Source organism: Sinohyriopsis cumingii, chromosome 7 (genome assembly GCF_028554795.1).
Source record: "Sinohyriopsis cumingii isolate HCF-2022 chromosome 7, ASM2855479v2, whole genome shotgun sequence".
NCBI classification, from domain to species: Eukaryota; Metazoa; Mollusca; class Bivalvia; order Unionida; family Unionidae; genus Sinohyriopsis; species Sinohyriopsis cumingii.
The window spans coordinates 21576215-21601760 of NC_142967.1; the positions used below are offsets into that span (position 1 = coordinate 21576215).

The 25546-nt window shown below is 35.0% G+C and overlaps 1 protein-coding gene across 1 annotated transcript in view; it reads left to right on the forward strand.

Annotated features, from left to right (window-relative positions):
- LOC149794853 (alpha-1A adrenergic receptor-like) overlaps positions 1-25546 on the forward strand; it is a 104273-nt gene that overhangs the window by 1269 nt on the left and 77458 nt on the right. The window lies entirely within an intron of this gene.

Below are 25546 nucleotides of genomic sequence, written 5' to 3' on the forward strand. Positions count from 1 at the left end.
AGAACATTCACAGAAGTCTAAAGCAGGATATCCTGCCAGAAATTCAAGAACTGTATAATTGTAGTACCTATTATGAATTCAGTACTATTACTTATATTCTTGTACCCATTATGAAATCAATGCTATTGCTTACTAATGTAGTACCCATTATGAAATCAATGCTATTGCTTACTAATGCAGTACCCAGTATGAAATCAATGCTATTGTTTACTACTGTTGTGCCCTTTATAAATTCAATGCTATTGCTTGCTGCTCTAGTATTTATGAATTCAATGTTAATGCTTACTACTGTAGAACCCTTTATGAATTAAAGGCTATTTCTTACTACTGCAGTACCCTGTATGAATTAAATGCTATTACCTAGTCTAGCAACTTTAATGAATTCAATGCTATTGCTTACTACTGTAGAACCCTTTATGAATTCAATGCTATAGTTACTACTGTAGTACCCTTTATGAATTCAATGTTATCGCTTACTACTGCAGTACCCTTTATGAATTCAATGATATTGCTTACTTCTCTAGTACCTTTTATGAATTCAATGCTATTGCTTACTATTTCAGTAACCTTTATGAAATCAATGCTATTTCTTACTAATGTTGTACCCTTATTGAATTTAACGCTATTGCTTACTGCTCTAGTTTTTATGAATGCAATTAAATTGCTTATACTGTAGTACCCTTTATAAATTCAATGATATCGCTTATTACTGTAGTACCCTTTATAAATCCAATGCTATCGCTTACTACTGTAGTACCCTTTATAAATTCAATACTACTGCAAACTACGACAGTACCCCTTCCTCGAAACCAAATGGTGAATACATCTGTCTATTAAGGGACTTAATTATACTTCTGGAAAGATATTTATCACAAAGCAAACTAACGTTTGATGGCATGTTTAAATTTCGTGTCTTTTCAGCTGCCAAACAGAACTACGAAAGTCTTAACTTTGGACAAGGTGTCGATTTTGAAAATGAGTTTATTAAAATTAAATAAACGTATTTAAAGAAAACTTCTGCAATGAGGTGATGACATTCACCATCTTTGCTCTTTATCAACTCGTATGACAAAATCGCATAATTACCTGACGTATTTTGCATTTTTCGTTCGGATTATTTTACTGTTTTCACACCGAAATTTGAAGCGTACATTATATTGACTGGTGGTATAAGCGTACATCATACTGACTGACAGTAATAGAGTACGTTCTTTTGAGTGGCAGTGTAAATCGTAAATTATATTGGCTAACGGTATTAGCGTGCATCATACTGGGGTCTCATTTTACTCTTGTGAACAAACTGTATGTTAAATTAGTTGAGACTTGAAGTAGCTCACTGTTTTATCAGAAGGATTGAATCTGGAATAAGATTCAGTATAAATATTTTTATAGGCAGATATAGAATGTATTCAACTTTAATACAATTGTATTCAAATTACATGAACCTTTTCTTACAATTACAAAAAAAATCATGAATGAATAAACCAATGGGAACACTTATCTGCGCATATGCACGGATTTGGTAGACACTATGTGGAAGACAGCATAATAACTTTAGGCTGCAAACTATCAAAAAATAAGTAAACTTATTATATATAAAACCTATGTCATATTTTATTATTCATACTAATGTAGTAAAATTACACGGAAACACATACATGCGGCAAAGGACATTAAATTTTTCTGCTGGATCTTCGTACAACTTTTTAGTCATGTGCACTGTAAATATACTATTTCTTCCTATGTACATTGTAGACCCATTTACACCTGTCAGTATATATATATAACCAACCCATAATATTGATAGCAAAGGAACCATATCGAACATTCAGGCTTAACGCATATCACATAGCCGTGTGTCACTGTATATAACATACAAACATCTTTATGTAGGCATTTTTCAATACATTGTCAGTACATGTTTCAATACATTTTCAGTACATATCTCTAGAATATTCATCATTCACTGAAAATATCTGAATATAAACTACTCATATTGTATAGTATGTGCTATGCTAATGGTAGGGAGTGGTTATCTATTCTGACATTAGGCCAACTGGATATAAGTTGAAATATAATCATTAACTTGTGACAAACCAGTCTCGAGGACATTTATCCATGCTATCGCTTCCGCGGAGGGACGATGTAAAGAAAAGAACGTTGTTGTTTCATTAGACGTGATTGTAGTGGAACTTGCTAAGGCTGCCAATTGTTGGGTCCGTACAAGGAATCAATAAAAAATTATACGATACGAAACTACCGAAATTCCGTTTTTTAAGCAGGTTTGATTTTGAGTGAAGGAAGTAAATCTGTGTCATCTGCATAATTTGTGGAAAAATCAGATTCCTGAAAATGATGTTCTCATGGTATGACAAATTCAAAAATAAAAATATTCAAATGAGACACTTCGGACCTTCTGTTCAGATAAAATTGTCTGCAACAGTCATTTGAGGACTGAGACAATGTTGTTAATATTTCAGAATGTATGAAGGCACCACATAAACACATTGTTCCTAATATTTCCTTGTGTCTATGGGGACAAAAAATAAATACATTTTTTAAAAAAAAAATATATTTCACAATGTCTATAGGGACTATATTAATACATTGTGATTAACATTTCAGAATGTCTACGGAGATAATATAACTACAGTGCTATTAATATTTCAGAATGTCTATAGGGACAAAATAAACAGAGTCATTAATATTTCAGGATGTCTACGGGGACAGTATGAATATAGCGTTATTAAAATTTCAAAATGTCCAAGGGCACAACATGAACACAGTGTTATTAATATTTAAAAATGTCTATATCACAAGGTAAACATAGCAATCAGGTTACACATAACTATACTATCAAATGACGCCGTACATTTGTATTAAATTTAGTGGTAGGTTTCGCCATGCAATTAATAAACTCCGTGCTTTGGACAGTCAGGCAATCAATAAACTTTATGCTTTAGGTAGTCAGACAAGTGACAAACTATGTGCTTTAGGTAGTCAGGCTAGTGGTAAAATCTGTGCTTTGGGTGGTCAGGCTAGTGGTAAAATCTGTGCTTTGGGTGGTCAGGCAATCAATACATTCCGTGCTTTGGGTGATAAGGCAAGTCATAAACTGAATGCTTTGGGTAATCAATCAATAACCTCTGTGCTTGGGGGGGGGGGGGGTCAGGCAATGAATAACCTCTTATTTTTGGGTAGTAAGCAAGTGATAAGCTCATTGTTTTGGGTAGTCAAGCAATCAGTAAATTATGTGCTTTGGGTAGTAAGGCAAGTGATAAACAATGTGCATTTGGTAGTCAGGCAATCAATACATTATATGCTTTGGGTAGTAAGGCAAGTAATGATCTATGTGCTTTGGGTAGTAAGGCAAGTAATGATCTATGTGCTTTGGGTAGTAAGGCAAGTAATGATCTATGTGCTTTGGGTAGTCAGGCAATCAATAATTTCTTTACTTTGGGCAGTCAGGCAAGTGACAAACAGTGTGCTTTTGGTAGTCAGGCAATCAATAAAAATTTTTGCGTAGTAAGGCAAGTGAAAAACTGGGTGGTAAGATAAGTGATAAACTCTGCTTTGGGTAGTCAAGCATTTAATGAATTGTGTGCTTTGCCTAGTCAGGCAAGTGATAATATGCTTTTGGTAGTCAGGCAATCAATAAACCTTTTGTTTTTTGGGTAGTAAGACAGGAGAAAAGTTTGGGTTGTCAAGCAATCAACAAAGTACGTGCATAGGGTAATCAGGCAAGAGGTAAACAGTGCGATTATAGTCAGGCAATCAGTACATTATGTGCTTTGGATAGTAAAGCAAGTAATAAACTATGTGATTTGGGTAGTCAGGCAATCAGTACACTCTTTGATTTGGGCAGTCCGGCAATCAATAAATTTTGCTTTGGCTGGTCAGGTAAGTGATAAACTCTGTGCTTTGCTTAGTCAAGCAATCGATAAATTCTGTACTGTGTGTAGTCAGTCAAGTGATAAACAATGTGATTTTGGTAGTCAGGAAATCAATACATTATGTGCTTTGAGTAGTAAGGCAATTGATAAAATGTGCTTTGGGCAGTCAGGCTATCAATTCACTCTTTGCATTGGGTAGCAAGGCAAGTGATTAACTCTGTGCTTTGGGTAGTCAGGCAATCAATAAGCTTTGTCTTTTGGGTAGTAAGACAAGTGATAAACTCTGTGCGTTGGGTAGTCAGGTAAACAAAAAACTCTTTGCTGTGGGTAGTCAGGCATTCAATAAACTCTGTGCTTTGGGTATTCAGGCAAGTGAAAAACTCTGTGCATTGGGTTGTCAGGAAAGTGATAACGTCTGTCCTTTGGGTAGTTCTGCTAGTGATAACCTCTTTGTTTTGGGTAGTAAGGCTAGTGCTAAACTCTCTGCTTTGGGTAATCAAGCAATCAATACATTCAGTGCTTTATGTAGTCAGGTAAGTGATAAACAATGTTCTTTTGTTGGCCAGGCAGTCAGTACATACATTGCTGTGGGTAGTAATGCAAGTGATAAACTCTGTGATGTGCGTAGTAATGCAATTATTAAACTCCGTGCATCGGGTATGCAGACTATTAACTCATTGTTGTGAGTAATCAGGCAATCAGTACACTCTCTGCTCTAGGTAGTCAATACACTCTTGCATTCATTGCTTAGTCGGGCAGTCAATGACTTCTGTGCTTTGGGTTGTTAGACTACGGACACGCGCTTCGGGTAGTCTAGCAATCCATAAACTCTGCACTTCGGGTAGTCAGGCGAATAATAAACTCTGTGATTTTGGTAGTAAGGCAAGTGATAAACAATGTGCTTCGGGTTGTCATGCAAGTGACAGCCTCTCTGCTTTGGGTAGTCTGGCAAATGATTAACTCTGTTCTTTGGGTAGTCCGGCAGGTGATAAACTTTGTGTTTTGGGTAGTAGGACAAGGGATAAACTCTGTGCTTTGGGTGGTAAGGCAAGTGCTTTGCTTAGTCATGGAATTAATAAACTCCGTACGTCGGGTAGGCAGACCATTTTATCAGTGTCATTAGTAGTCAGGCAATCAGTAAGCTCTGTGTTCTAGGTAGTCAATAAACTCTTACTTTGCTTAGTCGGGCAATCAATATATATTTAAAACGCTTGAGTGTTTCGAAATGTCAGGATAGGTGATTGAGACGGCAAGAAGATTATTCGCTGTTTTAATTTTTGAAGGATCTTTATATATCGTTCTGAATGGTATCATTTTTCAACGGTATCGCAGTATATAATAAGATCCGATTTACATATATTTAAAAGGCATTGCTACGTTTTTGTATAAAGATGGCACTCTGTTAATTGCTACCAGTGAGAAAAACATGCAAGTGATGCTTAAATGTCTGATTGTTGCAAAACGTGGTACCTGACTGTTAATGTCGATATATGCAATCACCTGCGTTTTAGGTTAACATAAAGAAAGGGTGTATCATGTCATAAACAATAACGATAACGTAGATGTGATAGATGAATAAAAAAAAAAAAGCATTTGCTTTGAATCTTTTGAAACACTGCACCTTTACCCCATGTAAACATCTTATCCATTACAGTCAACAAACCACCGATCCGATAGCTTAGTGGTTACATCGTTCTCCTTGGATGCCGGAGGTCATGGATTCGATCCCCGGCGATAGCAAAGACTTACAAAAATGGTACTAACAGCTGCCTCTCTTGGCGCTCAGCATTAAGAGGTTATTGTTAGGACTAGTTGGCCTGGTGTCAGGATAATGTGACTATCGGGACATCATGCTACATGTCTGCGGCATGATGCCCCAGTGCTAGACATCACTATTAACTGCTACACTGCAAACATCGTAACGACATGACTGAAGAATTGTAAAAGCTACGTTAAAGATCCAAATCAAACACACACACACACACACACACACACACACACACACACAATATTTATATCCTGCAAATGCAAGTTACGAGCTGGCTGTCAGCCTAAATTGATTAATCAGACTGTACACTATATTCCTATATGCGGTTGTGAAAGTTGGGGGCAAGATCACGTGGACATTATTGAAACAGTACATCTCGATTCTTACGGCCTATTGTTAGAGTGACAAAGTAGACAATATTTGATGCTTCATGAAAACTAGGTCGATATATCTTGTCTCTAAATACTGAAACAGGGATGGTCTGTTTAAGGTTTAACTTAACAACCGGGAATAATTTACAATGTTAAGGTACTAGACACCTATGAAACACCTTATGTCAGGCACCTTTGCAAATAAAAGTATTTGTGTTATAAAACATTATCACAAGTACATGTGATTTAGACTGACCCATTTTATTTCCTCCAATAATAAATATTTAGTAATGCAAATACACATTTTATTTGACCAAAACAGACAAACCTGGAAATCCGATATAAATGACTCATCCAAAGGGACAATGTGTGCTTTATTTGCAATTGAACTGGAGCTCAAAATCTGTCGGGTCAGCTTGCTAATAAATTTGTATAAACTAGCAACGGATTTCTTGTTAATAAGGGGACCCTGGACAGGAATAATTAGATATGACAGTAAATGTGTATTATGTAGTAACTGAGAGATCGGTAATCGGTTTCATAGTTTCCTTAAATGTAAAATATCTAATCGACTTCACAGAATAGTGTTAAAGAATACTTTTGTAATATACCAAAAATAACATTTTGTAGTGTGAAAAATATTGGTCAGTAGAAAAATGTTCGACGGTTTCTTGGTATTATAATAAACACGGTTTAAGTCGTGCAATCCTGTCTATGTTTAAACTTCCGTATATATGCATGATGTAAATGCATCATTGTTGTCCTCGTCCTAAATTTCTCGAATATCTCATCTGAGGTAATTGTAAGAAGAAAACAAGATGTGTACTTGAATTAGAGTTCAATGCCTGACCTTCTTTGCAAGTTAGTGGGAAATATATTGCGTCGCTTTTAAGTTAGAATTTGTATTGTTACGAGTCTATGCTCTTTAAAATAAGTAACAGAAAAGAGGGAAAGATATCAAGTTTTGTAAAATTTAACAAATGTATTTCCCTTGAATACAAAATGAAAACGAGAAAAAAGAACTTAAGTATCGCGAATCAAATCCCATACGAATCCTAGAATTACAGACACAAGTCCTAGTAATGTATAGTCCTGAATAAAACTCAGTAGAGCGGCAATCACCTCAATTTTGGACATGGTCAAGCCAAGCATACAATGTTACATTTCAATAGCATGTAATGAAATAAAATAAAATAAAACTAATAAACAAAGCATAATAAATATACATAACAGTATGTATAGAGATTAAGTAACAATTAATATTTGCTGTTTCATATCAGTCTTTGGTTGTCTATTAGCAGAGTTGGTTGCTGTGATAATGACTTAAGTCAGGAGAATTATTTAAGCTATTCAGTGAAATTATAAAGCGCTCATTGGCTTTTAGGAGTAACGCTCTGCTTGGCATTTGTTAGAAATCATTCAAAGACATTTGTTTGTGCCTCCATATTTACACATTGTTTGAGGACAAATCAAATATCGAGATAAAATCCTGATGGTTTGTTGATGTCGATTATTTCGACACGGGACCATGATTAACGAGATCTTAATTTACCATAACAAGTGGCGTGCTGAGGTAAATCATTGTTCTTGTAAGATCGGTACTCGGGTATGTATGTTGATGAGTTCTCGCTTATTACTGCGGCCAAATTAATGAAATCGGGTTGTGATCAATAAATACAATAATCGGACAAGGAGCTGAATTAATATACACTTCAAAGTTCTGCATTGCCAATATCAAAGCCAAATATTCCTTCTGGATTTTAGAATAGCTTTGTCCGCTATTTCTTTAATTAGTTTACAAAAAATCGCAATAGATGATCTACACCATTTTTGCCTTCTCGAATCAATTCAGCATCAATCCCAACAAGCATTTTAAATGATTCAAAAAAATCTGGAACTGAAAGAACTGGTCCACTCTCAACTATCGATTTCAACTTATAAACTGTCTCTGACATTATCCAGACCAATGCGACTTTGATTTTCTGGCTTAACAAATTTGTCAGGGGTTCAACAATGACAGAAATGTTGGAAATGAACCTACTTACGAACAGGATGTATTTTTATATTGTCAGTACACTTGCCGAAACTATAAAATGGTTTCGGTATAAGAATCCACGGTGAACTTCATTTACTTTTACTGGGTTCTACGAAATCAATAACCAGCGAATATTAAATTTCATTGTACAACCATTTCTGCTTGCGAGGGCTCATTCAGTGCGGGTGTTGTTACAGAGGTGTGGACTTTTCAATTTTAACGTCAGGGTAGATTTTATTTTTTCATGTAGGAACATCTGGAAACAAGTGTTCGTATTCAGTTAGTAGCTGTTCATTCTTTTCTCGTTGCTGCAGATGTGAAAGTTTCTCACTACAGTGCGATTGCATTATATCGCTTAAATCCGCATCGTATGGGACAAGTACAATTAAACTGACTGCATGATTAACCTTGTTATCTCTTTCAACATACTCCCTTAAACTATGATTACGGCAAAGTTGTTTTGTGTTCACCTTTTGGGGGAATTTTTTTTTGTTGTTGTAGGGTTTAACGCCATTTTTCAGCACAAGATAGGCCATATATGGCGGCCAGTATAACTGGTGGAGGAAGAACCCTGGAAAACCCAGGAAAGAACCACCGACCCACGAGAAGCTACTGGCAGGCTTTCCCACGTACCCACGCTAGCCGAGCCTTGGACTCGAACATACGCAGACAGAGGTGAGATGGCAGTGATCCGGAACGGTGAGCGCTTTAGACCACTCGGCCACTCGGGGCCCCTTGGGGGAATTGATGATATAACGTAAATCAAAGAAGTTATATTCAACTGTGTAAGGACCATAATATTTAGTCGGAAGAGGATTTTGAGGTAAGGGTAAGAGAGCCAAAATTCACCAAACTGGGAATTCCTTTCCTTTTTCGTCATACCTTAATTTCATTTATCACTGAGCAGACAGCGGATTAGTTTTTGCAACCTCGTATGCCTTAGAGACATTATATTCAAAATTAAAAATATAGTGAGAAAATTAAATTTTGTATCTAAATTTGAAATAAGTTTGTATTTTAATAACCTAAATTGTTCACGGACGGTACTAAATAAGTTTAAATAGACTAAATCCTGAAGATTATTGAACTGATTCCATGAGAGTTGTTGTTGCTGTTGTTGTGGGGTTTAGCGCCATTTTTCAGCACACGATAGGTTATGCATGGCGGCCAGTATTAATGGTGGAGAAAGAACCCTGGAAAACCCCAGGAAGAACCACCGATCCACGAGAAGGTACTGGCAAGTTTTCTCACATACCCACACTGATCGAATCCGAGACTCGAACCCACGCAGACGGAGAGCGCTTTAGACCAATCGGCCACTCGGAGCCCCTGGTTCCGTGAGAGAAAACGGTAGTAAATGATTACATTTGTCTCAATCATTTCCGGTATTACAATAATATTACCAACTCAATTTTTTTAAGTTTGATGAAATTTTTTAAACCCCTTGGCTTTTTTAGGTGGTAGGCAGAATATTGAAATTGCATAATGCCTAAATCATGCATAACTCGCTGGAAAATACCTGACATAAAATTTGACCACTGATCCGATTAGAAAGATTAAGGTAGGCCAAACCGTTGAAAAATTAGCAAAGCTGTTACTATTTAGTTTTACTAATCTTCAAAGGAGTTAGCTTTGGGAATTGCGTGGACGCACACATTATGGTCATCAAGTATTGCTTGCTTGATTTAGACTTGGGTTAGGGGCCGAAACAGTCTTCCATTATTCTGCTAAATTGTTCGTTAAATGTAAGAGTAGGATGTAGATGAGCCTTAGGGATCCTCTGATTGCGTGTTTTACCATTTGACAGATGGTGACTTACTAATCAAACACAATGCACTTTTATTCAAAATATTTGTTGCTACCAAATCAAGGACCAAAATATTCTTGCTTCGTTTAAGAAGCCTTCGCCTCAGAAAGATCATATTTTCTGGCAAGCTGGAGTAATTCATCCTTTTTCTAGGACTCTAACGATTCCTGGGTTGGATTTAAAATAAAATTGTCCCATTGTTTTAGATGACATTGTGACGCTCATTGGTTTTATTATTGATTTCTCAATAGGCAAAATACTACATGGGACTGAGATAAATCAGAATGAAAGTGAAATTAACTTTAATAAACAAAGTTTTCTCAAATATTTTACAGCAACTGGCCTCGAAATTTCTATTACAACTCTTATAATTAAAAAAATGAAAAGCGTGAGAAGCAACAATCTTTGTAAAATTCAACAAATACTTTATTCCCTAAAATGCAAAGTGAAAATGTAAAAAGAACTTATGATATTGAGAATTAAATCACAAATGATTCTAGAATTACTAATACAAGTCGTAAAGAATAACGTTCTGAATAAATTGTATTGGTTTTCCAAATAATTCCCAACGCTGAAAGTGTTGAATTGCATGTAGTGGCCGGTAGTCTCCAATGAACTAATAATGTACGAATAACCTGAATTTTAATGATGTGCTTAAAGCATTATTTTGTTGAATAACAGTAGTATAATCCAAGATTTCCTTGTCTGAATTCACTATAATAAGATAATATCTCTTTCCAAGAATATTATACAACACTTCTTATTTACACAGAAGAATACTTTGAACCAAATAATTCATCCCAAATCAAAAACTGAAAACAACAGTAGTTCCGCTTCGAGAGCTTACAGCACGAATACTTCTTTTTAGACAAACAAGAATGTATAAAAAATGACACAAAATACGAGCCATGATGTAGTAAAAAAGTTCATTTACAGAACAATCAAAGCTATAATTTGACAAGCTGTGTTACTAAAATTATAATAAAGAACATGGTAAACACAATACTCCTGGCTCAGAGCAGGATAAATATGTTGATCTCCATTGATAATGATCCTAATATTAAACCCACACTCATAATGAAACAATTAGTTACATATTAGTTACTGACATAATTTTATAAAATCAATGATTCTTGTCAGGTAGGCAATCAACTTGATACTGGACGAAATCAGCTACAATATACAATTCTACAGAACCAACCGCATGTAAAAAATAAAAACAAATAACAAACAATGGAAATTAACACTACGTAACATTATGCACATGCGTTGTTTTAACTTTCCAGGAGGAAAATCAGTTTTATGCCTTTCCTGAAAAGTTTGCTCAAAGAGAAATCACGATACTGGTATCTTTCGTTGTATCTAAACAATATGGGTATTCGTCACTGATGACAGTCCAGTTGACCTTTCGCTAGCTGTCAACCATTCTACTCTATTGACCAATCAGCGAGCGCTATTATACACACCTCCAGGCACTGTTTACGTCCGCCATTTTCCTCCTACAAACTGCTTCTATCGATATCGACTCGGCTATTGTATATCAAAAAAAAATTTCAGTTCTTTAGTTGAATGCTTCCAGATCATAAATATTTCATCTAAAAATCTGAACCAAAGAGATGGATTAAACTTTTCGTTTTGAATAAAATCCTTTGCTAATTCACCCATGAAAGGGAAGAGTATGAAGGAGCCATATTAATACCCATTGATGTACCCATTATTTGTATGTAACTCGTATTATTAAATTGAAAATAATTATTTTCCAAGATAAGTTTTAATTATATTACAAATATCTTCGCTAGATAGTGTGCTATTATTAGGATTGTTATGAAGAAAATATTTGCACGCTTCAATACCATCTGCATGCGGAATGTTTGTACATAGTGATGTCACATCTAATAATACCAGGATTGAAATTATCAGATAGATGTGGAATAGACTTCGACATTTTAATGAAAGTAGTTGTATCTTTAATGTATGAAGGAAGTGATTTCATTAAAGGTTGTAAAACACTATCAATAAATTTGGATAGGTTTTCAGTATATGAATTACAACCTGATATAATGGGTCGTCCTGGAAAATTTAAGGGTAAATTATGGTCAGGATTTGTATGAGTTTTGGGTAATATGTAGAATTGAGGTGTACGTATGTTAAGAGGGAAAGTATCAAATTCCTCATATACAGAATTATTATTTTTGAGGTGTACGTATGTTAAGAGGGAAAGTATCTAATTCCTCACATACGGAATTATAATTTTTACGGATCTCATTAATGCATGTTGAAATTTTTTCTTTAATTTCTAATTGACGTTCAACTTGTTTAACATAATCATCTTGATTCACAATAATAATAGTGTTTGACTTATCATCATTTTTAATCACTATACTGTCGTCATTCATTAGATTATATACAGACTTAATTTCGTCCTTATAAATATTACTATGATATTGCTTAAATTTAGTTAATATCTCTTTTGTGATCGCGTATATATAAAAATATATAGATGAATCACGTAAAGATGAATTAATTCTGTTATAAAAAGGTTATTTGGTTGATACATTTTGGGATGACCTCTCCAACCAATTGGGGCGACTTCTCCAACCACTCTGGGGCGACTACTCCAGATACGTGGAGGCGAGTTCTCCATGGGGCGAGTTCTCCGCATACCGACGTAACTTAGAGAAGTGCAAGCGATGGATAAAGGCTCTTGCTTTCTGTCTCTGTCTCAATGTTGTTTCATATGGCAATATTGCTCACCAATATCGTCTGGTATATCTTTTAATGTTATCACGCCCACCATTTTCACAGATTGTTCGTCGGAGGTTAAGAGGTTGTCAAGTCACGTGTTCGGTAGGCGGAGCGAACTACCTTCTGGCGTAAGGTCAATTGATAGGGGATAGAAAGTTTGCTCCCCGGATATCCTCGGCGTAGTATCGTAGCTTGTGATGGCAACTTCTTTCGTGCTCCCACTATTTCTCTCTGGTAATTCGCATCAATGAAAATGCTAGTACCCTGCAAGGCTTTAGAATACTCGCGGAATGCCACTATCGGGGGCCGCATCTGGTTTATTACGTCGCCTCTCATTAATGCTGACTCCAGTGATATATCCCTTACCTATACGCATGAGCAATATGCGTGGTATCCACATGAGCTTCGGCTGACTATAAGTACAATTTTGCACTACATCAAAACAGTGTTTCTTTGAACGTTTCATCAATATCACAGAAAATCAAATGGTTCTCTTGCTTCAAATTTCTATATTAATTGATTTGTAAGTCAGAATCTCAACATATCTGCATATTTATTTGTGATTTTAATAACTTTGTTAACCTTTCTTGCAAGGGAAAACACGACGGATTTATCAGATGACACACCCTGTTTACCGAATTTATCACGTGTAACTCCTCCGAAAATGAATGGCAGCTTATCCTCCATATAAGTTTTTTCAAAACTTTAGGTCACCAACAGTTTCCGCCAATGAAACAAGTTTTGAAACCATATTTATCTTAAAAGCTATCAGACTCAGTAATAGTTCCCTGATATGCATTCATATCACCAATATAGATTGCATTATGTTTAAACCATTTCCTGTATAACATTAGTACCTTGTTGAACCTTACAATGGAGTTCATCCAAATACTCGTTTTCATGAGATTTATATTAAAAAATTTGAAGCCAATATAACACCACGCAAAGAAACGATTTTTTTCTTATATTTACATATAGTCATCGCTGTCAATATCCTAATAGGAACAGACACTAAATCTGACATACTTCATATTCAAACGAATCGGTCATTGGTCATAAACATGGTAACAGTTAGAAACAAAACAAACAAGTTTTATAAAACTTAACAAACAAGTTAATTATCAATGTTATATAGTTAAAATATGAGAGTAACTAAAAGCAATATGAATTGAATGGAAATTAATCTTTAAAATGTTACATTGAATTATAAAAGAATGAAAAGTTCCGTATACATTACGAATCCAAGAATATGCTGGTTCACCAACAATCCTGACATGTCAAAATGGCATCGTCCCACAACAATATTATATTCTAATGAGCACTTTCTATTTCCAGTGAATAATCGAATTAATGTTTTCCTCTCGAATAATCACAAGAACACAAAATATAATAACCAGAAAACTGCCCGGTTGGAGCGACTTACATACAGCCGAAAGGGTTAAGCACGCATGCTGTCGCTACCCTACGTGAGAAATTGCGATTAACCAACAACGCAAAACAACTGACACGATCTGACCCATCCAAGAGGAAATAATTTACTTCTTCTAAGTAACCACCTGACCGACCTGTCCAGTGGGAAACAGCCCGAAACTTGTCAACATATTTACTAGTAATTTTATTGTTATTATCTGTAAACATGCATGTAAGGATCTATTTATAGCCCCCATGCAAGTGTACTTTCTTAATGTCTTAATATAGAACTCAAACACGTGCGAAATTTCAACTAAAGGTAATCACTATAACTTAAAGTCATGAAGGAAATTTACAGAAATGATAGAAATCACTATAACTTAAAGTCTTGAAGGAAATTTACAGAAATTATAGATATATATCACATTAGGTAGAAGAACTCTTTCCATCCATGTTATTTACAATGCTAATATATATTTTGCAATGTCTATCATCTCCAGGCCACCCTTAGAGAAAGCTTGAGTCATAAATCTCATTCCCAATGATGTAAACTCAGTCACTTACTGCAATTTTAATCTTTCAAGAAATGATTTTACAATGTGTTTCTTGCTTTCTATTAAATCCGATCTCGTTTTGACAAGTTGCATTCTAGAAAATCTTGCAAAGACGTTTAATACATTTAATAGAGGATTGGAAGTAGTACTAAAGTATTGCTTTGTATGTGATGGACTGGTACTATCCATTTTCAGTATGAAAGCATAGATTCATCATTCTCGAAGCGCACCATGATTTGTGAGAAATGCGATGATAAATAGCACATATAGATTAACAAACATAACAATAAGATTAAGAAAATCGTCAGTGATTTGATATATGCCAGGAAAATACCCACAAAGAACTCTCTCTAGACTGGCACATATTACAGCACACGCACATACACACACACGTATGCTCAAAGCATATAAACCCAGAAAAGTGTAATGATTTTCCATGCTTGTTATCTAAATAGAATTCTCACCATACCGTACACTTAAGTGTTGGTTCAAAGATCTAGTACAAAACAATGTGAGTATGATTTATGATAAAACCTTATTCCATAATACCCTAATGCATACCTTTACAAATATAGTATTAAAGTTGGGAAAACTAGTTGCGTTAATGCTAATTTATATATGTACACATACAGATATCAAAGTTGTGAAAATATGTATGGGTGTTCTTCGGGCATTATTAGCCTCTAGTGATGGCTGAGGGGAGTATTAATCTGCAAGGAAAAAGAAAAGAGACACCTTGAAGCCCGTCGAAATCAATCTATACTTATTACACAAAAGCACACCTCCCCGCTGATCTGTACCGTACACTGGCTATCCATTCGATCCAGAATCAAACACAAAATTTGTTCTCTGTGCTACGTTTCACTGTCGGACTCTAGTCCAACATACCTATCCGATCTCACCCATGTGTACACACCAGCAAGATATTTACGCTCCTCTTCTGACAATCGTATACTCATTATTCCCACTATGAAAACAAAGTCATATGGACAACGTTCTTTTGCATACCAAGGCCCAGCAACGTGGAATGAATTGCCCACTGAACTTCAAGAGTGCTCTCAAAAACTCACTTATTTCGACTGCAAGAACAAACTTAAAGACCTAATAATGTTTACTACCTGAAATATTCTCAGCATGTTTTTTATTTTGTAATGTTTTTCTAATTTCATGGTGTTTGTTTTTGTAATAATATTATTATGTTTTTTATCTTATAGGTGTTGTCTAATGGTGTAAAGCGCTTAGAGCTTCTAAAGATTAGGCGCTATACAAAGTCCCTATTTTTATTATTATTATTATCAGCAAAAACTTGTATGCACCAACAGGATTTCCAAAGTCTACCATTATACATACAGTCAAAATCACACAGCAGCTGTGTACGTATGATAATTCCAAAGTCTACCATTATGCATACAGTCAAAATCACACAGCAGTTGTGTACATATAGGATTTCCAACGTCTACCATTATACATACAGTCAAAATCACACAGCAGTTGTGAACATATAGGGTTCCCAAAGTCTACCATTATACATACAGTCAAAATCACACAGCATTTGTGTACATATAATTCCAAAGTCAATCAAGTAAAATACAGTCAAATCACACAGCAGCTGTATAAATATAAGAATTCCAAAGTCAGTCATATAACATAGTCAAAACCAGAAACAGAACAAGACTTCTGTTATGACCAATAATGATCCAATTGATTCTAGAAGAACCGATTGGTGAAAAGAGAAAAAAGTCCATATCTCAATATAAACGAAGTAAAGAATGATGGCGACAAGGAGAAAAAAGAAAACGCTCGATTATAAATGAATAAATACCGATGGTGGCAAGAGCAACAAAGGCTATACCTTGCTATAAACGATGTAAGGAATTATAGCGACAAGAGAAATAAAGTACATGTCTCGATATAAAAGAAGTAAGGAATGATCGGATCATCGCGCCACAGAAGGAAGAAGTTGAAGGTTTTGTCGCGGAAACATTGATAATCGAAATTGAAAATCAGGTATAATTTAATATTTTGAGTAAAGATGGCTACATCTGACGGTGATTCATATTTTCCATAGTAGAAATGGACGAAATTTAATACAAGGGTTAATATCTCCACAGAGCACGCAAAAGTAATAGATAGCAAAAAATATGATTGACCGAATTGTCTAGCATGTTAGGAGCTGGATCACAATAAACTATGTGCCTACAAAATATGACCAACATAAAATACATTGAAGAAATCATTAACGTGACGACAAAGACATCGGTCAAATTAATTTGAGTGTATGCTTTGAACGTGGGAGAAGGAGCATATATTTGGAAAACGATCACGCTAATGACCATGATCATAATGACCAAGCATGTTACCATGATGGTAATGATGAAGACTGCGACGATGATCATCATGACCAAAATTGTGACAATGATTATGGTTACAATCATAGGCATTAAAGTTTTGGATCCTACAAATCACGAAGAAATCACAAATATTGGTAATACACTTTGATTATTGTACATGTATTTCTTGTGTGCAAACATGTTTGCTCAAATGTCACTGATGACTACTGAAATGTCGCTGGATGGTGTATAATGGTTTTTACTTATTGATGCATCACAGCAGTCTCACCATTCCTACATGTAACTGAAGTCTCGTATCGCCCAGTGGTCCAAGCTGCTCGCCATTACAGACGGCTGACATCTCAACGCTGTCCGCGTGGTTTCGAATGTCGTGCAGAAATGTGAAAAGGCTTGCCAGTTGCTTCCTTGGGATAGGTGTTTGTTCGCTGGGTTTTCTCTGGTTCTTTCTTCACTAAATATATGGCCGCTATGCATAGCCTGTCATGTGCTAACAAATGGCGTAAATCCCATAGCAACAACAACTTACTTAGAATGGCAGAGGAATTATACCAACTGCATTTTGTGTCAATAATCAAGAATATGATATGGCTGCGATAAGTGAACACAGTCAGTATAAGTGAACACCAGCTGTCAGTATAATTGAACACCAACTGTCAGTATAAGTGAACACAAACTGACAAAAAAGCGAGCAAATTTAGAGACAAACTACAGAATGATTACGTATGTTGTACAAAACTGAAGAATATTGAGAACTACTTGTCATTGAACTAAGATCACTGAAAGATCTCACAGTCTTTAGACGTGGACTGTATGTAATCCCTGATTTTATTTTTACATTTTTATAAAGAACGCATTAATTTAGTTGGCTATCTATATGAGTACTATTCGTGTTACGGTAAAGTAATGATCACGGGGTGTTTTAATGTATTACTCGTGTTACAATAAAGTAATAATCATGGGGTGTCTAATGTTTAGTCGTGTTACAGTAAAGCAATAATCATGGGGTGTCTAATGTTTAGTCGTGTTACAATAAAGTAATAATCATGGGGTGTCTAATGTTTAGTCGTGTTACAATAAAGTAATAATCATGGGGTGTCTAATGTTTAGTCGTGTTACAGTAAAGCAATAATCATGGGGTGTCTAATGTTTAGTCGTGTTACAGTAAAGTAATAATCATGGGGTGTTTCAATTTATTACTTGCGTTACGGTAAAGTAATAATCGTGCTCTGTTTTAATTTATAACTTGTGTTACGGTAAATTAATAATCATTGGGTGTTTTAATGTATTACTCGTGCTACGGTAAAATAATAATCAATTGGTGTTTTAATATATTACTCGTGTTACGGTGAAATAATAATCATGTTGTGTTTTCATATAGTACTCGTGTGACTGTGAAGTAATATTCATGGGGCGTTTTTATGTATTACTTGTGTTACGGTAAAATAATAATCATGAAATGTTTAATGTATTACTGGTGTTACGGTAAAGTAACAATCATTGGGTGTTTTAATTTATTACTAGTGTTACAGTAAAGTAACAATCATGCAGTGTCGTAATGCTGCATAAAGAGAATCGTTATCATCGTGGTGTGCATGGAACAATTGTAACTCATTGACGGCATTTGTTAACAGCACTGTCTTCATACCATTGCATAGGGTACCTTGAAATAAAGAACTGAATTATACGTCCTAGCCATGCGGAACAAGTCTTGATTATATAAATGTTAAGAGAAGAGTGTTTTGATTGCTTCGTTGTTTTTAAAGTTTTTCAAAATAATGGATACGTACATTACCTCGAATCATCACGTTGTGCATAGCACGTTTTCTTTTCCGGCACCACAATATTGTAACCCTTCGTTTCTTATGCTTCATTTCCGCCCTTATATAAATATGCTGATGCGAAATCAGCAGCTTATCAGCTTGAAGTAGATAGACGTTTGGCCGCAGATTGGGAATCAATTCCCCAATCGGCCAAACAAAAAGACATTCATTGAAAATTAATTTATGTAATGAGGTTTGCAGCTTTTCACAGTTTACCGTCTAAAATGTTTAATCCTCGTACAAATTATATTGGTCGCAGAACAGAAACAGAAAGGTTTTACTTCCGATAGGTCACATTTTGCAAATAAATATTATTTACGAATTTATTGAAATTGTTGATAGAAACAAAATATTTACAGCTGAAAATGGAAGGAAATTCGCAAGTAAGTATTAAGAGAAAGCTTTATTAATTTGTACCAAGATAGCATTTCCTACGATAGATTAAAAGGTGATTATACTTCTTGAATATCTGGTTTAAATTGCGATCCATTTCCTTATAACTTACTTAGCCTCCGCCATTCCCAAATCAAGGGTCGTATATATACTTATCCAGTATCATATCTTTAAAACTAGAGCCAAGCAACAATTTTAAGCATCATTTTCGTTCTCAGTGACCCATAATTAGTAAAGTTTGACTAAAAAAATTTAGGAAGCATTTTGGCTGCAGACCAGTGAAAATTATTTGTTATAAGTATGTTTTAAACAGAGTTGTTTAAACGTAAAATACACATAAAACATATCCAGATGATATGGAAAGTGGTCTACTATTTTATATCTTATGCGACTCTACTATCTCCATAGCGTACACTGTATTTTCTGTGTTAATGCGTTAAAAAAGGATAGATCATGTCAGATATGAAAGACGTCAGGTCATTTTTAGAGATGCCACAATTTTATTGCAATAATTAAAATACATTTAGAGAGCCATCACTCAATGTCTTGCACAAAGTCTTTAAGTTAGAAGGCTCCCAGGAAATAGGAAACATTTCGTTCAATGACTTTGAAAAGCAGAGTGTTTATTTGCACATCGATTTCCTTGTTGTTTAAGATATTGGCAAGCATTGTACCAAGAAGCTGGCAGTCGTGTCAGAATTCTCTACTAAATATTGTCACACTTCAATCAAGGTACCTTGAGAAAAAAAAATTCTTCACGCTTTGCATGCTTTGGAAACGTTATGGATATAATGATGTAAAAAGGTCTTGGATAGGTAGTAGGGCCGCCAGTCGTAAAAACGTCTTGGTTAACTAGATGGGTCCCGCCATGCAGATTCCGTCTATATGTCTGAAAGAACCCGATTTTTCAAAACAATTTTACTTCGTCTCGTCGTGTTTTCCTAGATTTAATTTTTCCGTTGAAGGCGTTACAGTTTAGTGACTTTAAACCTGTAGTAAATGTGAATCGAATACGGTGTTATTATTATTAAATAGATACCATGTGAGATAAAGTCCATACGGGAAGGGGGACAAAACATGTGAGATAAAGTCCATACGGGAAGGGGGACAAAACATGTGCTTTCGCAAGTTTAGCGGTTAGCCCTATTACTGTAAGCAAAAACATATTGCATCACTTGGTACTTATTACTACTGCACAATGCAAGAATTTGCAATACAATAGACTTCAAATAATGTTGTTTCTATGCGAAAAAAATTCGAAGAAGAAAGAAAAAACAGTTAAATACTAAACGAAAACCAGCTTAAAGTAAATATATTGTAAAACATTTGGACTATGCAAATTTTTATAGCGCTTCGTTTTAAGGATTTCTTAGAAGTTTGTGATTACTTGTTTGATTATGGGAAGTCGGTCCTGGGGAAATATTCCTCAGACAGAAATAATTAGCCAAATACTAGGAGCTAACGTCACGGAGTGAAGTGTTAGTGAGTTTCCAAGATGTCATTGTTTACTTTTGGTGAACTCGTGTTCCTACTAAAATCTAGTGGTGTGCATTGATTGTTCCGTGGTATAGTTAGTTTTATGGTTTTAAATGCTGACGGTACGTTACGGAAGTTAATGCAGAGAAACCATCGGTTGTGCCGTTGATTGACAATTGGGAAGTTGTGAGTTCTGTAGTCTTGTATTAATTAAGGTAAAATTATTTATAGACTGCACAAGTTTGACACTGCAGTTTACAAAAGTAGTTGTATAAAGGTCTTTGGAATTAAGGGAAACTTATGACTTTAGCGGAATCACGCCAGGGTTGGACATCACTCTGTCAAATAACACCTTTGTTTGTTACAATATACATGCATGACATTAATGGCATAAAAATGAATGCCTAAACATCAACCAGTGTACGTGACATGTATCCTAAACCCCAGTGCTAATACCGCATCTCTCTGAATGTTTCACATTTGTTGTGGGGTTTTTTTATATTTTTTTTTGTTTATTTTTTTTTTCGTTCCTAAACATTTACCTGTCATGTTTTATTTCGATATTTTCCATCAGGTATAAACAATGAAATGTTGAAAGGAAAATTTATATTTACATGCAATATTATCTCGCTCGAATATTTTTTCTCTCCCCCCTCCCCATACACCAATTACTTCTTACTTGCTTGGTGTAGAAATTTTATCTGTTGAAGAAACACTGATGCCTGACGTACAAACTTCTCATTACAAAACTAAATGTTATCCAAATTGCCACAAATGTTTTAATTTATATATTTCATTGTTATATATTTGAGCTTATGCAACAACCAGTTATAATATATATCTTCCCATCAGTCAATCGCAGTGGTGTCACTAGGGTTGGTGTCACCCAGTGCGATAATGCATGGTGTCACCTCCATGGACCTTCTTCTGCAACATACCTTACATAATCCTTTGTAATGTCATGTTGGTGTCACCGCCTCTGATGGTGTCACCCGTGCGGTCCGCACCCCCCATGTGACGACCATGTCAATCGACCAATCAACCAACTGGCCAATCTATCTATCTATCTATCTATCTATCTACCTATCTACCTATCTATCTATCTACCTACCTACCTACCTACCTACCTACCTACCTACCTATCTACCTACCTATCTACGGATGCAAAACATAAGTTGGACCTTTGACATGTTTATTTGATGCATGAAAAGCAACTACTTGATGGGACAGACAAAGCAGACGTTAAGCACGGGAAATATCTTTTCCACGCCCTTTGGCATGGGCATAGTTAAAATCAAAATATCCAAATACTGTACAGTATGATGCTAAATAAATACTTTAGAAACCGAACAGAACAGAGTTTTATTTATTTGACATATGCAAAATGCATGTAATCAATATAATACATAATTAATATACAATACACCGTTTCAAAGATCAACAAATAATTGCAAAAAGGCTGCGTGCACATAAGTTCTCGGAGAGGGGTGGGCGCAAGCTGGAACGCATTATACACATCCTTTCATTTTGTTCTTTCTCATCATGTCTGTAAGTCTAGATATTTAAAGGGTGTGATGAATCCCTTAATTTACGCAAAACCTGTATGTGGCTGTCATTTTCAAATTTACTAAGATAATAAAGGGTTTTGAATACATTTTTTTACATCTTTATACATGTATGACGTTTCCCAAGCAGCTGCTGAACTCTAGTCAGAATGAAATATGTATTGTAGTCTTTGGTTAAAAAGCAACAAAAGAAAGATAGATGGGTTGATTTAGGTAATGACAAACTACTCCAAATCCTCAGATCAATAGTGTAGTTTTCACAAAAGAAACCAAGCTCTTATAATTATTTCCTTCACAATCGGTAAACATCTATTGGTATATTTTCCAAGAATATACTTATTTGTGTTTTGCCATTTCAACCAGTACTTAATGATGAGCAAATATATTTAGATAAAGTGGATACGTTAGTAACTCAAACTCATCTGGAATTCTTGTTTGTTCTATCGATTTGGAACACATTCCTAAACTCTGAGACCATTTTCCATCTCATTAAGAGTGCTCGAAAGACTGACTTTGTTAAGGTGTGTGCTTTGTTCTGTTACGACTCTGTGGTCTTAAAAAAGCAACAGAAAAGAGCAAAAACAACAAATATTGCAAAATTCAAGAACTCATTTATTTTCATTAAAAACAAAGTGAAATTTTAACCAAAAACTTAGTTTTGTGAATTAAATCATGAATAGTCCTAAACATCTGATGACCATATGTAAAAAGTTCCAGTCGGATTCCAATGGTGTTCCAAATAAATTCCAATGATGAATCTGTTGATGTGTCTATATATTATGAAAAAGGATTTTTCACATAATCTTCTTCTCATTTCTCGCTATAAGAAGGAATTAATCATCAGTTAAGAAATGTCTTTGCCCGTGATGAGAGAGAAAGAGAGACAGACAGACAAACAGACAGACAGAAAGAAGAATGAGTTCCGGGCTCTCGTGAAAGAGGTGTCACTTTGTAAACGAAGATATGACTATATCTGGGGAATATGGCGATGCGAGGATACTTAGGGATGTTGTAACGACACAAGCCTCTTTGAGTTTCTGACGAATGAACTTATTTTATTGAAATACACAACATATAAAATTACATTCCAATATCAATCTACATAAACTTAAATTACGGATAGAAGAGATACATATAAAACTACGATGTGATGTGATTTTTATTTTTAACGTAGCTTTAACAATTTTTCAGTCATATCGCTACGATGTCTGCAATGTGGCGGTTTATAGTGATGTCTAGCACTGGGGCATCATGCCGCATACATGTAGCATGATGTCCCACCCAGTCACATTATCCTGACACCAGGCCGATGAGTGCAAACACTAACCTTCTTAATGCTGAACGCCAAGCGAGGCAGCTGTTAGTACCATTTTTTAAGTCTCTGGTATGACTCGGCCGGGGATCGAACCCACGACCTTCCGCATCCGAGGCGGACGTTCTAACTACTAGGCCATAGGAGCGGTTATAAAAATACGATATTCCTTCACTTACCAACATCATACATTTGTATAATTTCTGCCTTTTAGAACAGAATACAGATAATTAAATATCGAATACATTCAAGATAGCTAAAGAATCTAAAAATCAATATTTCAGACTAATACCGCAATAATTCAATAGAAATATATTTTGCTGAATTTAATCTAAAATGTCAAAATATTAAACTCTATTATTTAAAGAGTATTTTTTGTCATTGCAAGTAAATATAAGCTCTTCAAACAATTAAACTTTCCAATACATTATATGAAAGAATAGTAAGGACATATTACAATAATCCAATGTTGCAACGTACTGATGTTAGATTAACATCTTGACACTAAAAGTCCTTCCACTATATAAAAAATTGTACATAGACGATAATCTTACCTGTAACGACACAAGCCTCTTTGAGATTATGATGAATGAACTGATTGTCAAACAGAGCTCCTGCTTTTATACAGTTTTTTTAGGAAGTAGCCAAATATGGACATACGTATGGTTTTTGAGTTACGCCAGAATCTCAAAGTGAGGCCTCCTGGTTTCTTACAGACTATCGTCTGGGTCTATGTACGTCATTAGACAGACAATTCTGCCACGTCAGCTAAATTACCCATTTAGAAAGAATCTTTGGAATTTGTCTAGTTCATCTATCTACACAACTTACCAGGTGTAGTTTTTGTTGACTTATTATACAAGGGAAATGTATAGAGAGTTTTGTCTTTTGCTCATAAGGGCGCAATCGTTATTAAATAGCATTTAATTGTAATGCCGAATTAAATGGATTTAATCTTATTATACTTTAATATAAAATTAATTTCTATATAATTTAATAAAAAAATTACCTTTAATACAATTTAGAGAAAATTTCAATCTTATTACTTGTACTAAAAATTCTTTCCTCATATATATTCGAACGTGCTATTGTGCTAATAGCCCGTAGTGTGGCGATATGCTGAGTTTTTTATGTTTTACAATAATATAATCCAAAATGTTCTTTTCTGAATTCACCATAATTCCATATTGATGTTTAGTCCAATAACATTATTAAGCACTTTGTAATTCCACTGAATAATAATTGGAGTATATAATTTCTCACCAATTAAAACTGAACACGATTGGGTGGGACATCATGCTACGTGTCTGCGGCATGATGCCCCAGTGCTAGACATCACTATAAACTGTCACACTGCAGACATCGTAGCGATATGACTGAAAAATGGTTCTGTTCAGTTGTTAAGGCAAGAACGAGTAGATATTTCATCTAAACAGCATTATATAAAAAGCTATAACTCAAAAATAGAGCAAGTATATAGGTCAGTTTCCTCTATAAAACGCTCATAGTTATCAACAGGTTTAGAGATTTTTAATGCTCTAGAACAACATTCAATTTTACATGATTACATTTATTAAGGATCTAAATGTTTACTCTAAAATCTCAGAGAATTGTTAGCTATTTATAATGTTTGTTTAAAGAAAGCAACTGGTCATTTGCACAATTAACTTGATTTTGGACAGGGTCAAGTACAAAAAACAGATGTATATAACACAAAGTCTTCAATTAAAGCCTACAAACAATACAAATCAAATTTGCATAACAGTTCATGTCCATTAAGTATAGTTCTATGTTAGGAATCTCGATAGTTTTCTAACTATGACCAGTGGACTAAGTGTGGGTGATTGGATGTAGTAAGATGGACTCTGGGTGCCTTTTCAGATGCATGCATACATTAGTTCTCTACTTATACCCAGTAAGTTCGTATGGTTCTCAATAGTTTCTAGGCCATAATCCAATTGTTAAATTCATGCGTTTAAAATAAAGACTCATATAGGCTGACCCAGTCTCCCAGGTCTGACATGTGTTGAGACGTCGATTGAAGAA